This window comes from Phacochoerus africanus, chromosome 10 (genome assembly GCF_016906955.1).
Source record: "Phacochoerus africanus isolate WHEZ1 chromosome 10, ROS_Pafr_v1, whole genome shotgun sequence".
Lineage (NCBI taxonomy): Eukaryota > Metazoa > Chordata > Mammalia > Artiodactyla > Suidae > Phacochoerus > Phacochoerus africanus.
In genome coordinates this window covers 68,078,648-68,091,468 of record NC_062553.1, presented here as the reverse complement: position 1 = coordinate 68,091,468, position 12,821 = coordinate 68,078,648, and positions in this window count along the sequence as shown.

Genomic DNA, 12,821 nt, shown 5'->3' with positions numbered 1-12,821 from the left:
GGACTGTAAAGAATTCTATTGAACAAAATCGAAGTTACCCACATCTTACAATTGAGAAATAACTATTCTTAACATTTTGAGTCCTCCTTACCCCTTCTCTACCAGATTTTCTCTTTGCTTTATCCTTATGTGCTTATAAGAACTTTCTTCAGGTAGACTTGCTAACTTTAGCATCACTCAGTAATGTCATTTTACTGAATACATAAAATTACTCCATATCCTGTGTATATACCATGGGTATCATCTCATAAAGAAAGCTATATAGTTGAAATTTTCATTCATTTTTATTTTTCTTCTTGCCAACTTACAGGAAAACACACCACATGAGAGTTTTATTCAGGGTCTTATTGAGGACTTTAACCCTGGAGATAGCTCTGGGAAACTGCTTTGCAGAGGTAGGGGAGGACCCAGGATATGAATTAATTTGGGGGCTAGGAAATACAGAAAGTCAAGCATATGTCTTAATAAAAGATAACTAACTGCTAATTACAAAGAACAGATATCTCAAGCTAATGACTTTCATGCTTTCCTATGTGTAGGAAGATGCAAGATTCTGGGGTCACTGAAATTCTTCCTGAGATATTCACCTTAACTATCAAGGATCCCTTTATCTGAAGCACAGAATGCCTTCTCCTGTTTTTGTTCATTCCCAAATTCCTTTCAGGGTACACTGTCAGGGGACCAAAGTGGGCTGTGATTTAACCCTTGTGTAAATGGATAATGAGTAACACTCTGTTCTTTTTTGTTGTTGTTCATATTCTTTATAAACAGTTATGAATCTCTTGTGCCTAAAACTACTTGTATTTTAGCCAGAACTTTTACATAGCTCCTTAAAATTAGATTGACTATACCAAGAAATACAAACATTTTTAAGGCTGTAGCTATAATTTGACTAATTAATTTCTGAAAAGATAATATCTGTATTTACACTCAAAAAACTGTAGGATTATGTTACCAATGTAGTCATATATTCTTCTTCTTCTTCTTCTTCTTCTTCTTCTCCTTCTCCTTCTCCTTCTCCTTCTCCTTCTCCTTCTCCTTCTCCTTCTCCTTCTCCTTCTCCTTCTCCTTCTCCTTCTTCTTCTTCTTCATATATTTAAGAAACATTTGTCCCTTCTCTACTACATCTTCTGGAATAAATTTTGTTTGCCTTCCATGTTTTGGGCTTACAGACATTTTATGATTGTATATAATCATATCCATTATCTTTTCTCTCCAATTTCTTATACTATTTTTAAGTCTAGAAAATCTTTCTCAGATATTTGATAATGTATCAATTTCTATTTTTCCTAGTATTTTTACAACCTGATTTGTCACATTAGATTCTTTACACATTTTAAATGTTTCCCCAAATCATAAACTAATTTTTTCTAGTACCGTTTATTGAAAAAATTTAATATATGTTAATATATGTTTTACATATGTTGTGAGAAAATAGATCTTCCCTGGGTTTCTCAGTGTTTTGTAAAGTCCTGACCTCCTGAGCCACTACACTATAGAAAAAAATCAATACACTATAAAAATTGAGATAATTCTATTTTACTTTCACCAGAAAAAAAATTGCTTTTCACTTGCCTAAGTATGAGGTATTTGGCCGTCTGTCTCCTTAACTGTGGAGCTTATTGCTCCCATGCAAAGGATCATAAAACTTTTATCCCCAAGAGCCAAAAGTTTCCATTCCAGGATAGGCACCTGAATTAAAGGCAGAAAAGGAGACTGAAAAAAGCCTAGACCACTGGAGGGATTTAGAGTGTTATCTTTCTATGTGTTTACATTTCAAAGTCTCCCGGGTCCTGAATTTTAGGAACCCATCTTATCTTCCCCCTAAAGAGATGTTTTTGCATTCCAAAGGTAAGAACCCAGGACCTGCCCCCCCTCCCAGGAGAAGGGGCTGATAGAGGCTCCTTCCATGTGAGGTGAGAAATGCTTAGTTCTGGATCCCTAGCTAACTGACAATCTCACAGCACATGTAGGAGTCATGCATCCACCTCTCATCCTGTCTTCTGCAGGTCTAGGCATTGGGGGTGGGGGCTGGGAGGAAGACCCCAGAACCAGTTTCAGCTCTGAGTAAAAAACCTCTGATTTCTAACAGAGTATCGGCAGATGTTTTTCTCTCTCTCTCTTGCTCTCCCCATATATTAATTTTACACATATCCACACAAATATATATGTGTGTGTAAAATTATACAAGTAACACCTCAGAAACATTACCATTTTTCACTTACAATATATTACATATTTAGGCCTCTTGAATCTCCTGGATTATTTTCTATCATTGTCACTGTATTATTTTAGCTTTACAATATTTTCTAATATTTGATAAATTTCACATAACTAGTGCTTTTTCCTAATTTTTAAGCCACTCTCATCCATTCATTTTTTCATAAAAATTCTAGAATCACTTTTTCAAAATTTAAAAAGATCAGTCACCTAAGGCAATAGAAATAAAAACAAAAATAAACCTATGGGACCTAATCAAACTTAAAAGTTTTTGCACAGCAAAGAAACCATAAAAAAAAAAAAAAAGACAACCTACAGAATGGGAGAAAACAGTTGCAAAGTTTGTAACCAACAAGGGCTTAATCTCCAAAATATACAAACAAATCATATAACCCAACAGCAAAATAAAATAAAATAAAATAAAACATAACACATTTAAAAATGGACAGAAGACCTGAATAGACATTTCTCCAAAGACATAAGGATGGCCAACAGGTACATGAGAAAATGCTCCAAATCACTGACTATGAGAGAAATGCAAATTAAAAGTACAATGGAATACTACTCAGCCATAAAAAAGAACAAAATAACGCCATTTGCAGTAATATGGATGAAACTAGAGACTCTCATACTAAGTGCAGTAAGTCATAAAGAGAAAGACAAATGCCATGTGATATCACTTATATCTGGAATCTAATACATGGCACAAATGAATCTTTCCACAGAAAAGAAAATCATGGACATGGAGAACAGACTTGTGGTTGCCAAGGGGGAGGGGGAGGGAGTGGGATGGATTGGGAATTTGAGGTTAATAGATGCAAACTATTGCCTTTGGAATGGATAAGCAATGAGATCCTCCTGTTTAGCACAGGAAACTATTTCTAGTCACTTATGATGGAGCATGATAATGTGCGAAAAAAGAATGTATACATGTATGTGTGACTGGGTCACCTTGCTGTAGATTAGAAAATTGACACAACACTGTAAACCAGCTATAATGGAAAAAATAAAAAATCATTATATATATATAAAAAAACTATTCCAAGATACCACATCATACCAGTCAGAATGGCCATCATTAATAGGTCCACAAATAATAAAGGCTGGAGAGGATGTGGAGAAAAGGGAACCCTCCTACACTGTTGGTGGGAATATAAATTGGTACAACTATTATGGAAAACAGTATGGAGTATCCTCAGAAAACTAAATATAGAACTACCTTATGACCTAGCAGTCCCACTCCTGGCCATATATCTGGACAAAACTTCCTTGAAAAAAAACATTTCTCCAAAGAAATTTGATCTAGTCATGTATCAAGCATATTTATCATGAGACTCTGTGGTTGTCAGGCACAAGAATATCAAATCTTGTAAGAGGACACACACAATCGTGGCCTTGAAGAACATCATAGCCTAGCAGGGGATAGAGTAGCTTCCAAGGAAAACTCTAAAATGTATACTATAAACGTGTGAATGAAAAACATTGCCTATGTATCAGTAAACAAAGGATGTTGCCCCCATCAAGCGGTCATATTATGGTCTCCATGAAGGAGCTCAGGATGGAGACCAAAGGGCTGCTGGCTGCCAAGCCCTCAGCCACTGCAGTCACCCCTAGCTATGTAGCCGGAAGGGGATTCAGGATGGAGAAAAGCAGGATACTGGCCCCAGTGGGCTCAGGTGCATAGAATGATTTCAGTGAGCCCAGATTCTTGAATCTTCCCATCAGTAGAAAAGCATTAGATTTCTTAACTTGAGGTGTCTGCTTTTCTTTAATTAACAGTAATTTTTGGAGGTTCTTACTAGCTGGTCTTTGTGACACAAAATCCTATATATCCTGGTTTTTCCCTTGCTTCTTAGAGCAGCCTCTGAGAGTGACCTGAGCGTCTGTCTCCCAGGTCTGAAGTCCTCAGAAAGTCTACTGAATCAAACATAACTCTCAACTTCTGGGTTGTGCATTTTGCTTTTCAGTTGACACACCTCTACCTCAGTTGCAAACTAGTCACCAGAAAAAGGACATAGCAAGTGGTCAAGAAACTGGCAGAAAGTTTCTGGATTCTACGCTCTACAAATTAATTAATAGAAGTTGCCATCATGGCTCAGTGGTTAACGAACCCGCCTAGCAACCATGAGGTTGCAGGTTCGATCCCTGGCTTCGCTCAGTGGGTTAAGGATCTGCGTTGCTGTGAGCTATGGTGTATGTCACAGACACAGCTCAGATCTGGCGTTCCTGTGGCTCTGGCATAGGCCAGCAGCAACAGCTCCAATTAGACCCCTAGCCTGGGAACCTCCATATGCGCGGGTACTAGAAAAGACCAAAAAAAAAAAAAAAAATTAATCAATAGAGCTTATTACATTTATTGAGTCACAGCCAAATGTTTTTTCAATTATTGCTTTAGCGAATTTAAAAATTAAAATATATACAATTTAAAAAGAGAGAGTTGTACGTGTGTTTTATTTTTTTTTTCTTTTTCTTTTTTACTCATTTTTAACCCATGTCAAGGCACATATAGCATGGTAAAGAGTCTAACAAACTCAGCCGTGGCAAAGACAAAATATCTTCCCTATACAAGTACCATATCTTTCAACTTTTTGAATTCCTGGGGGGTTTTGGAATTTAGTTTCTTAAATGTAAAGATTATAGGTCAATGTGCATTATTTCTAATTTTTTAAGTTTATTCCTATTGCCTTATGGTGAAGATTAGAGAAAACATGTAAAAGTACCTAGCAGAATTTTTGTACCAAGGAAAATGCATAATAAACAGTAATTTCCCATTAGTCTGGAGTATGTGTGTGTGTGAGAGAGAGAGATTTTGAATTTAACTTTCAGTTTTACTAAACTTGGACTCATTTTATGGTGGAAATAAATAATCTACAATTTTTCTAAAAATGAGTTGTGAGTTTCTTACCATCAGCTGTTAAGAATTCTAATTTTAGTAGTTTTCAAACAAAATATAATTTATCAGCAGAGCAACCAGTTTTTATTTGTCACAGAGTGCAAAATTAAAATACCAGATCCTTTATAGAAATATGTGCAAAATAAAGTTGACGTAAAGGTTAATAGAGTTTCTTTTAAATTCCATGTATAGTTCATTCCTATTGCAGCTAAAATTGGGATTTTCTAAATTTAAAGTGATCTCAAATTCTCTTCTGGGGTTCTTGTATTTGCCACATATGCACCTCTATTTGGATTGAATTAACACAAGGCAAACGGATGAATAGATAGACAGATAGAAAAAGGAAGAAAATAAGGAAGAGAAGAAAGAAAATTTTCTGTGATACACTTATAAATGAAAAACTGTCATTTCTTGTCAAGTCCAATTAAATTATTGCAAAATTGAGGTTAAAAAAATGTCACTCGAGAGTTCCTATTGTAGCTCAGCAGGCACAAACCCAACTAGTATCTGTGAGGATGTGGGTTCAATCCCTGGCCTCCTCAGTGGCTCAGTGGGTTAAGGATCCAGTGTTGCCTCGAGCAGAGGCTGGGATCTGACGTTGCTGTAGCTGTGGTGTAGGCCAGCAGCTGTAGCTCTGATTCAGTTCCTACCCTGGGAATTTCCATATGCTGCACCTACGCACCCCTCCTCCCCAAAAAAAGTCACTCAAGATCTAGAGTATAAATCATACAGTTAATCCACTTACTGCGTATTTCACTAACATTTTTCATCTCACTACAAATTTTCAGAAGTAAAATTTGTTTCCTGGTCTATTACAAGTACTTCTATTTTCCAAAACTTGTATATTCTATTGGGAAAATTTGAGCATAAGAGGAAAGTAAATACCGTCAGTTCTTCTATAATGCTTGTTTTGAAAACGCAAATGTGTTCCGAGGTAATTGATGTATTAGAGAAGAGTTGAGTATAATGCAAATTTCACCCTTACTTATGCATGATTTTATCGGCAGGAAAAACTACATGAAGGTAAAAAAAAAATTGCACCCAGCTGAACTGAGATGAGTCCAAATGCATAAACATATTCACGCACACACTTTGAACACTAACTCTCTGTGTTAATGCACACATTAAATTGCAAGGTTTATCACTATTCTTTTGCATTTATAAACTTGGTTTTTTAAAAATACATTCATCATCTTTGATATGTCTATATGGTTCAAATTCTAACCTATGCATGTAAAAGGAAAGCTTTGAGGATTGAAGAGAAGCTCAAAAGGATAAAATATTTTGAAAGAAACAAGAGAATGGGTGATATTTCTTGAGCAATAGAGACAACACTGGGAAATAGAACGTTTATGGTTGAAATATTTCAAATGCTAAAAAGTCAGTAAGAATAAGACCTAAAGAAGCAGAAAAATAGAAAGATTTTTAAGCATAAGGAATGAAGACCAAATAGAAGAAAATTGCAATCTTTCTGATGATCACAGTGAAAGAACTACACACCACAAAGACCTTCCACAGAAATCCCTGCACCCGAAAGTGACCTCGTTTAGATTACAACTTTTAAATCACAGTGGCATGGTCAGTGGTTTTAAACTTGGCTAAAATTTCCAAAGCCTTCAATTGTTTGATGAAGCCATAAGTACGAACAAAAAACGGCACACAAAATTTCCAGCAGTGATACTGAAGTTAATTGAAGAAAAAGACTATATTTTAGGCAATTTTTTTTTATTTTTTAAGAAGCAAGTATCTATTATATTGTATGCCTAGAAGGACCTACATCTCAAAGGCAGAAAAACATGTCCCAGGATTTAATGTTGAGTCATATGATATGACTCAAACTTTCCATCTGACTTCAGATATGGTCCTTTCATACTTCACAACGACTCACAAGTTGTAGCCCTTCTGATGCCCATTTCCACAAACTTCAGATCCTTCTCAAGACTAACTGCCATGTTTATTGTAGTACTTAACATATTTCTCAATCACCTAATATGTAAAACTATGCTACCATTCTTATTAGGTTCTTATATATATGAAGTTTTTGATGATGGAAACTGATGAATTTTTGAGTGTTATGACCCACTTCTCCAATAAACTCTGTGTTTTTCATCACACAATTTTCATAGTACTTCCATTTTGAGGAATGTATATATCTTGTTATAGCAGAACTGAGAAGGCCTCTAGCATTCCACAAATATAGCTCATCTGTGACTTATATTTAGCTTGGCAACTGTCCAGAAAGACTCTAGCAAATAAGGTCAACAGTTTTCCCAAGAATGAGAGAGCAACCAAAAAGAATGAAACAATGCCATTTGCAGCAACATGGATGGACCTAGGGATCATCATACTAAGTAAGTCAGAAAGAGAAGGACAAATACCATATGCTATCACTTATATGTGGAATCCAAAATATGGCACAAATGAACTTATCCATGAAACAGAAATAGACTCACATAGAGCACAGATTTGTGGTTGCCAAGGGGGAGGGAGAGATAGATTGGGAGTCTGGGATTAGCAGATGCAAACTATTATATACAGGATGGATAAATAAGATCCTATTGTATAGCACAGAGAACTGTGTTCAATATACTGTGATAAACCATAATGGAAAAGGATATGAAAAAGAATGTGTGTGTGTGTGTGTGTGTGTGTGTGTGTGTGTGTGTGTGTGTACACAAATTGGAAACACTTTGTTGCACAGCAGAAATTACCAGAACATTGTAAACCAATGACACTTCAGTAAAATAAACTTTTACAAATAATAATGAGAGGACAGAGAGAGGGAATGAGGATTTCATTTGTATGCTAACAACTCCTAAATTTATACCTTGAGCTCAGAACCTTTTTATGGCCTCCAGACTTAGACAATCAACAGTGTACTGACACTTGTCCTTAGACATCTTTGCAGTCACCTCAAATGCACCTCCCATGTCCAAAACTGAACTTTTCATCCTCTCTAGAAAAACGGTTCCTCCTCCATTGTCCATCATCTGAGCATCTGCCCCTCTGCTCTTGCTCAAAAAGTCACTCATGCCCACACATTGGCATCTAAACCATCCCCAGGCCTGCCTATTCCACCTCCCGCAGCGTTTCCCCCTCACCCTTCTGTCTCCATGGCCCCCCAACTGGTCCACGTCTCCCTGAGGATGCTCCAGGTTCCTGGTGCCCCTGCCCTAGGTTCTCCCCAGAGCATTGTGGGAGACACCAAGATCAGGCCCCATCTCTGACAAAAAAAGTCAATGGCTTTCCTTTGCGGGTTTTGTCATCCATAATATTTCTTAAATTCAACATGACACAGGCCGAGACTACCTCCTCAATCGCATCTCCTAGTTCTCCTCTCCATTGCCCCATTCCCTGAATCCTGAAACCTGGCTTAATGGAGCCAAGTCCTTTCTTGCCTCACACCTCCACTCATACTGTTCGTTTGCGGGCACTCCTCACCTGTTTAATTCTACTCAGCCTTGCAATCTCTGGCAAACACCATTTTTTCAGATATGCTATTCTGCCTCCTACTCTAAATTAGCACCTTCTCGTTCTCTTTTTGATCTTACAATTACTGGCTTTCTTAAGGCTTATCACAATTTGTATTTATGTATTCATTTGCGTAATTATTTGCTAAATTCTCAACTTCCCACTAGACTATGAATCCCACAAGGTCAGAGGGCATCTCTGCTTTGGTCATAATATTGCCTAATGCATGACTGGCACTGAGTACACTTAAAAATATTTACAGACCGAATAAACTTCTTCAGAAAATCTTTATCAAATTATGTTTCGAATGTTGGATTAAGTTCTGGGACCATATCTAAGAAAGAACACAGGATCTTTTGTGGGAGTTTAATCAGGTAATATTACAATAGTAATAATAAGCATATGACAATTTGTGTTGGGTGATCCATTATCAAAATTTTCCTTTATAACAATTTTATGAGGTTGATAGAATTACCTTATTGCCCTCACTTCAAAGAAGAAGAAACGGAGATTCATTGAGGATAAGCAATTTGTCCAAAGTTACACAGCCAGTGGGAGGCAGTTAACAATCTGAGCTCCAAATACTCCCTCCAGAGGCAGGAAACACCTTCTGTCCTCAGGGAGTTGGGAAAGATTTCACTGACGACATTTAATCTGCATCTTAAAGAATGAGTCAGAGCTTTCCAGGTAGAAAAGGAGGTGGGGGCATGCTGGGAAGAAGAAAAAACAGATGCAAGTGTGTGAGAGAACAGATTTGCTTCAGGGCAAGAAGTTCAGAAGAGCTGAAGTGCTGAGTCACAGGGCACAAAGGATGTGGAGAGGAGGCAAGAGACATAGGTTGGGGCCAGACTGAGAAGGTCCTGTGTTAACTCCAATCTGATCAAGAGAAAGTCAGCAGAAGTTACTGTCTAACAAGAATAAAACTATTCCAGGTCACTTCTGTCTCCTAAAATGCTAGGTCCAAAGATTCTATCACAGAAAAACGAAAGCGCCAGACATTAAAATACAGGGGTAACTAAAGACCAAATATTAGAAATCCCTAGTTACTAGTAAACCAACAGCTCTCTTCTCTTCCCTGCACTTACCTTCCTGGACAATCAGGTGCGGCAGAGCCTGGTAGGGATCCACCTGGGCACAGGGGAGTCCCTGGGCCCCCGGAGTGAGGTTTAGGAGCACAATGAAGGTGAGATGCACGTCCACCCAGGAAGACCATTGTGGTGGGATGTCAACTCTCTAGCGAGGTTAGAAGACATCCGTGCGGGGGCAGCCTGGCCCTCAGTGTCTGTGTCAGAGCCCAAGACTTTTCTCCGAGGCATGGGGCAGGGCAGGGTGTCAGAGCTAAGGAGGGTGCCTGGTGCAGGGGGTCAGAGCCAAAGTACAATGAGGAGGGCGTTATGGGGGGCAGGTAGCCTGGTGCAGGGAAGTGGAGCCCAGGTTGGGTGAGGAGGAGGTCTGGGTGAGGAGGAGGTCTAGGTGTGGGGGGATTCGCCATCACGGGGGGTGAGGAAGGTTTCTGGGTGGGAGAGAGGCCCAGCGCAGGGAGGGCAGAGGTGTTAAGAGCCCCACTGCAGAAAAGAGGGTGCCCATATGGGGGAGGGGGCCACGGCAGCAGCTGGGGATGGGGGTTACTTACAACCTGAATAGAGTGAGGATAATATTCCTGAGGAAAGGGGCAGGATCAGTAAGGGAGTGAGTTGCCTACATGCTGATTAATCATTAAGCATGTTAGGGGTAATTGTGCAGGTTTTTTCACTGCTGGAGAATAGAGTTACCAGTTTAGAAAGAAATCCTAGGTGCTGATTAGAGTTGAAGGATTCAGTGTAAACTGTGCTGAACAAATTAGCTATGTGATAGAGAAATATAGGGTGTGTGTCTGTCTGTCTATGCAGTTGCCAGCTCTGTCCACTAAGAGGATACAATAAGGGCAAAAGAAATATGTACCTCGCACCCAGACTTTCCTTTCTAAAGATCTTTATCCACTGGAAACAGGACCTTTTTGAAAAAATAGCTGGTTCCAAGGCTGAGGACGAAAAAGTACAAGATGAGCTTAGAATATTCTACATATCTGAAAGTGAGGAAGTATTCAAAAAATGATGGGGACTTGTCAAAAGCCAAAGTGAATGGCTCCCACTGGCCAAGTCCAGGATAATTTGAAGGTCATAATAAATACAAAGTAGTAGATTATAATCAATTAAATAGAGTTGTAAGAAATGTGCCACTCAGGTAGGGGTGGTGATAGTGGAAGAGACATTATCTCTGCACTTCCCTCTCAATTTTGCGCTGGACTTAAAACTGTTCTGTTAAAAAAATAAATAAAAAAGTCTTTAAAAATAAACTAAAATAAAAAATCATGATCATGCCATTTGCAGCAACACGGATGGATCTAGAGATGATCATACTAAGTGAAGTAAGCCAGAAAGAGAAAGACAAATACCATATGCTATCACTTACATGTGGAATCTGAGAAAATGATGCAAATGAACTTACTTACAAAACAGAAATAGACATAGAAATCAACTTTATGGTTACCAAAGGGGAAATGTGAGGAGGAGAGATAAATTAGGAGGTGGGAATTAACATATACACACTACTATATATAAATAAATAAGTAACAAGGACCTACTGTATAGCACAGGGAACTCTATTCAATATTCTGTAACAACCTATACAGGAAAAGAATTTCAAAAAGAGTGGATATGTGTCTATGTATGACTAATTCCCTTAGCTGTATACCTGAAACTGACAACATTATAAGTCAACAATACTCCAATAAATTTTTTTAAATGAAAACCATGAGTCCATATGAATATGTTATTTAATAAATAAAAATTACATTGAAACTATGATGAGAAAGTGGATTTTTAAATGATTTTTATTTTTTCATTATAGTTGGTTTACAGTGTTGTCAATTTTCTACTGTACAGCAAGGTGACCCAGTTACACATACATGTGTACATTCTTTTTTCTCACATTATCCTCCATCATGCTCCATCACAAGTGACTAAATATAGTTCCCAGTGCTATACAGCAGAATCTCATTGCTTATCCATTCCAAATGCAGTAGTTTGCATCTGTTAACTCCAGACTCCCAGTCCATCCCACTGCCTCCCCATCCCCTTTGGCCACCACAAGTCTGTTCTCCAAGTACATGAGTTTCTTTTCCATAGAAAATTTCATTTGTGCCATATATTAGATTCCAGATAAGAAAGGGGATCTTACATAGTCTTAAAATATCTTCCCATGGGGAAAAAAATACTTATCCACTGCAAAGGGGAAAAGAATAACTTCACAGGGAACAGCATAGGCAGATACCACCTTATTGAAGGGACTAAAGTGAACAGTACCAGCAATAGGACAAAATAACATTGTGCCCTGCCTGATAAAATGCAAAGAAAAGAATGCAGCATCACTTTCACAGTATTTCTGACAAAGATGCATAACCTGATTCTAAAGATAAGGAACTATTAGACAATCCCCAATAGAAAGATATTTTATAGAATAGTTGGTCTGTAATCTTTGAAAGTGTCAGGATCATCAGTCATGGAGAGACTGGGGAACTGTTCCAGATTGAAGGAAGCTAAAGAGACAAGCCAACTAAATGCAACATTCAATTTGGAACTGCATCTTTAGCTATGAGGGCTGTTATGTAAATATGGTCGGAGGATGAGATGGGAATAAAGTATCAGTGTTTCCTGAGCTCGGGGGCTGTATTGCAGTCATGTAGGAAACACATATTCAAGTAATCAGAGTGCTGAAGCAGATCATCACCTTACTCAAAAGAGGTTCAGGAAAAAAGTTCTTTGCCCTTAACTGTAATCTAAGTTTTTGGTGGCTGGAGTATTTCTTTTAAATAAAGAAGCAAACAATAATATCACATTGCTGTGTGAGCTCAGTTCTCTAGAACTCAGCTTGGTAATACAGGGTGCTCTTCATTCTCAAACCCCTAGCAACGTACTACTTCCTTTAGCAACTTATTAAACATCATGTTCATTCTCACTCAACACATATTCTTGACAAATTACACTTGGTTTTCAATCTTTCCAGTCAATTACTTATTGTATCACCACTGTTGAGGCTGACAGATCAAACACTACTAGGAAAAGAAAAAAAAAATATTGCTGAGTTTATTTAGCTTGTGCAGCAAGGGAGATGGCATCCCTTAGAACCACAGCAGCATCTCCATGCAGGGATCTGAGAAAAGTTTCTCATGAGGTTGAGCTCAGGCAGGATGATACTG